Source organism: Apis florea, unplaced genomic scaffold (genome assembly GCF_048593485.1).
Source record: "Apis florea isolate Af1SG1 unplaced genomic scaffold, ASM4859348v1 contig_2291_pilon, whole genome shotgun sequence".
NCBI classification, from domain to species: domain Eukaryota; kingdom Metazoa; phylum Arthropoda; class Insecta; order Hymenoptera; family Apidae; genus Apis; species Apis florea.
In genome coordinates this window covers 4,096,433-4,102,059 of record NW_028256553.1, presented here as the reverse complement: position 1 = coordinate 4,102,059, position 5,627 = coordinate 4,096,433, and positions in this window count along the sequence as shown.

Sequence of the window (5,627 nt, the reverse complement as noted above, 5' to 3'; positions counted from 1 at the left end):
AAAATTGTTAAAATCCATAGTTTAAATTTTCTTTTATAATTGAAAATGTTAAAATTGTTTTCTTTTGTCTTTTTGATTTTTCAATATGACTGATATCGTTGATTGGAATAATTCAAAAGTTTAAAACATTCCAATTTTTCCTTAAATTTATAAATGTTTGTGCCCTTTGAAATTTTCTCCATGTTCATCTCGAAGAATCACAGATCGTGATGAGGCACCATGAATGAACTTTCTGGTTATGCGACAATCTCAGCCCAAAAAAAATTCTTAGAATCTTAGAATTTTGTAAATATAATCCATTGGTTCCAAAAGAAATTGATCCGTGATGTTTGTAATAAATTTCTTTCGAGTGACAATGATCGTTATTGAGAATTACTATGATTGGAAAACGTTGTCTCTAGCTACGATGAAGATATTAAAATATCTTCTAAGAAATACTTAATTATTCTATTTGTATTTATTATTAGAATAGTATTTTTTAAGAAATATACAATTATTTTATTTATATCTGTTATTAGAAGATTTTCTAAGAAATATTACAATCATATATACAAGAAATAAAATTGTTTAAATAAATTTTTTCTCTTAAAAACAGTATTGACTTCACGTAATACTTCACTTTAGACTTTTGTGAATATCTTAACAATTGTAATATGTTTTGAATTCTGTTTATACACGTGACAATATATAAACGACGCAATTGTCGACGCAATTTTATACGAATATTTTCGCATCCGCAGAATACGAATAATAAAATAAAATATAATACAACCATTGAAAGATCAAAATTAAAATTACAATTTCTACAATCATCAGTCTGATATTTAGTTTTCTGTTATTAATATACATATGCATTGATCGTAATAGATAATTAAAATAAGATAATTATCAGAAAAAAATATTTCTTTGCCAATATTTAACAAATAATAACGAAGGATAAAGAATAATTTTCTATAATTAATATAAAAGGCGGATTTTATAACACGAATATGGTTCTTTTTTATACGTATCATTAAAATAGATTGAATATATCCAAATATCTTTTTTTAAAATTGATTTTGCAAATATTCCAGAGACATGTGAAAAAATGATAACTGAAATGATGTTATCACCAATATGATATCCAAAATTGCTGGAATAGCTACTCCTTCTATCACTAAATGTAGCACAATTTCTGTTCGAAAAATTGGTATATAAATTTATTGGTCAGTACTTTATTATTTTCATCGCTAAATGTGGCCCAATTTCTCTTCAGTAGTAGAATATATGACATATTATTTCCACTGTTATTGCTAGATTGCTAGATAAAAATCTGAATTTAGCTAAAAACTTGGAAAATTCATTGTAAAGGAATGGAAACACAAAAAATATAATCATATAAATCTCACATAGAAAATAACTTAAATGTAATTCGTTTTCGCTCAATATAGATAAAGTATGTTTAATTACATTGTATTTTGAAAAAAAAGTTTACTCTTTTTAATTCTACATATTGATGTAGTAAATAAAATATTCTATCAATTAATATTTTTATTTTTTCTGATGATTGATAAATTTGTTAAATTCTTATTATATCTAGCTAATAATAATTTTTCATATTATTGTAAATCGAAAATAATAATATTTGATAGAGATTGCGTTTTTACATTAAAAAGATTTAATGATTTTTAGAAACATGTGATATAAATAATATTAAGATAGATATTGATTCTTCCAAAGCAAATTGTAAATACAGTAATTGTTTATGTTTATTACAATTGAAGAAATTATTTAAAAAAATATTATATTATATTAAAATATTAAAAAAGAGCAAATCTGCTTTAAACAATAATTGCATAAAGCGCAAAAGAGATTCCAAATAAATTACTATTCGATAACAAAGTACAATTAAAACATATATTTTGAATAATATAAATGAATTGATGTGAATATTATTAAATTTTTAATGGAAAAGAAATTAGAAAAAAAGAAATAAAATATATTATATATTGTATATATTATATAATATATTATTTTGAAAATTGAGAGGGAGTATAGTTATCAGCTTTTCTCACTTTTCGATGAATTTCACATTAATTTTTTTAGTCAATTGATTGCTAAACAGGCGATAATTCTTTTTTATTACGTTTGAGAAGTTGAAAAGATAGATTTTTCGTGATAACTACGACTTATGATCTTTATCTGTAATGATTTTATAAGGATGTCATTATTTGTGTGTTTGTTCGATTACCAAAAAAATGCAGACGTATCATTTTGATTTGGTAAACTTCCTTGAATTATTTTCTTTTGTAAAAAAAAATTAAATATTCAAATTTAAATATTCTCTGTTTGTATTTTTACAGAGGCTATATAAAGTAGTTCATTAGAAATTAAATAATTAAAAATAAGATGACTATAGAAAAATTATTTGATTCATTATATGATTCTATAAATTTAATTAATTTAATTAATTTATCATGTTCATTACAAAAAATTAATTCATTAAAAATATTTTGAAACATTTAAGAAATCATATCTTCAATTAATTATTATTGTGATTTATAATTTAATAATAAGTTATAATAATAATTTATAATTGCATATGTGTGTTAATTTTAATTAAAAGCAAAACGTAGTAATATTGAGATCAGTTCTTTAATGCTTGCATTTCATAAAGGTAAAAGAGAAAAATAAAAATGAGAATATGAAAATTTGATAATATTTTCAAATTTTACTTAATTTAAGTTTCATTAATTATAAAAGAAATCGAAATCGAGAAATTATTTACGAAAAAGTAATTTGAAAGTTTAATAGCTTAATAGATAATTAATGCTTAATTGCTTAAATTTGAAAACAAAATTAAATGAAAATTCATTCTTCTTTTAATATATATAATTTAAAAATGTATTAAGTATTATGTAATAAATATGTTTTTCATATGTATATTTTCAATAAATATGTTTAAAGATATTATAATAGTTTCGAAATGTTGATACAAAATATTTTTAAAGAATAAAGATAATCATGCAATTTGAAGTATCGAATAAGTAATGATAATTATAGAAATCAATAATCGAATTTCAAATGATATCTTTAAAATGGTAAAAATAATGCTTCATTCTAAAACAAAATGTGGACAAGATTTTCAAAACAGTTCCATATATGATATTAGTGTTTTCTTCAATGATAGCATCAACGCTATATAAAAAGTGAACACGCAGATAGAATAGTTGAAATCATGCTTTCTATTCTTATTCCTGCTGAGAATTGCCGAACATCGAAAATACATTATTCTTTCTAATACTAAAAGTTGCAAATTTCCATAGAAAGAAAATATATGACATTAAACATCATTCCCACAACCCATATTATATTAGAGACACACGTTATCGGATATCCGCTAAAGTCAATTATCATATTATCCGTATTATCATTGTTACATTAAGCAATTAAACAAAGATATATTATACAATCAGATTTCTGTTGAAAATATTTCATTAAATTGTGCAATATGCTCCTGCCTAATCTAATTAAATTATTTTCAGAAATAAAAGGAATAACATATTATTGAGCAATTCTGAATCAATTCAATGTATTACAAATATTACTTTGAAAGTGGCATAGAATCAATTATTATTTAAAATAAAAATTTATAATATTAATTTTAATATATATATTTATTTTTTTAAATTTTAATTTAAATACATATTTATAAATTATATGTAAAATATATTTATATAGTCATTAATTATTAATTTATAAATACATAATTATTTTATAGTCAATAAATAATTTATATTTATTTTGATATGTTCAGTAATTTTTTAACTTATATTGTTCTTCAACTTATAAATTTGTTAAGAAAGTAGAGATATAATTATAAAATAGAATTATAAAATATGAAAGTATATTATATATTTATAACTATATACCTTTATATCGTATATTTTATACAAAGTGTCTCAAAAATGTTCAAATAAATTCTTGATAATATAATTTCAAACAATATTTTCCTTTGTAAAAATCTTCAGTTATGACTTGTTATCTTAAATATTTTTTTAGTAATAAATTTTTCTTTATTTGTTTTATTAATTGGATACTACAAATAATACTCATGATCCACGCTAAATTTAGAGATTCTTTTATCAGATTTTTAAATATTTTTTTTTTTTTCGTTTCGTATTTTTTAATTAGCTTCATATTTTCATTCTCTTAATCGTTTATTTCTTAGATAACAAAGTAAAATATATGAATAATCTGAATAATATAATATTTGTTTTCCTAATTGGCTTTTTGAATAAAAAAATTCAATTAGAACTAAAATTTTTTGTTATTTAACAATTATAATATATAATATAAGAAGATCTTTTTATTATTATTTTAAAACTAACTATTTTAAAAATATAATTTTCTAATTTAAATTTTTAAAAAAAATACCTACGAAATTTTGATTTTTTTAAGAATATTATATTTTCATGATTTCGTAATTTTCTGAAACGAACAAATTTATTTTTTTAAAAATAAAATATGCAATTTTCAAATCAATCTTTTTATAAAATGAATAAAAAAATAAAAACAGTAATCAAGAAATTTATATTACGATAACAAAGAAACAATTCAATATAAATTAAAATAAAAGTAAAATAACAATTCAGTATATGTAATATTAATATAATATTTATTCAATATAATATAATATTTATTGTTCAAATATAATTAAAAATATCTATTATAAATATATTACCATCATCTTGATGATATTTATTATATAATTCTTTATAATTTTTTATTAATTTTATAATATTAGACAATTGAAAAAAAGTAATAGCAGTAGTTAACAGTAATGAAACTTAAAATGAAAATAGGAAAAATAACAAATGTTTTATTACAGTTGGGATAAATTTGATAATATATTAATAATTTTGATAATATAATATCAATAAAACATGTATGATTAATCTTCATTTCTATTAGTTTAATAAATATACAGATTTTGCCCGATAATTGAATCGAATACTTATTGATGAATACGGTTCAATATTTAATGCATAATAGTTTCTTTTTTATATCTATAAATTATCAATCATTATATAATTTTTTTTAATAATATACTTATATACTTTATAATAATTAAATTATATATTTTATAATAACTTTGGCTACAATAAATATAAAAAAAAATACATCATCACCGTATTACACTCTGTATAATATAAAATTAATCAACTATTTTCTAAACCATGTACCAGATTTTTAAATTAATCCAAAGACGAAAAGCAATCGAAAATGAAATTAATTTTTCTTTTTCTATTTTTTTATATTTATTCTCTTTTTTTTTTAGTTTTTTCCTTCTTTGTTCTTTTTTTATTAATTTTTCTTTTACGAAGAATAAAAATCCAATGAAAATCAGAAATTATGTCATCGTGCGTCATTCGAATCAAATTTATTCATTTGCTAAATTCATTTTGCTAAGTTTGGTGAATTTTTAATAAATGATCAAAACTACAAAAAAATTTAATCAAAATTAAAAATTGATCAAGCTATATCAATCAAATAGACAATTCTTTATGGATATAATATTAATGATATATATATATATATATATATAGATGAGATTGTAAATAAAATATTAATAATATTAACAGATA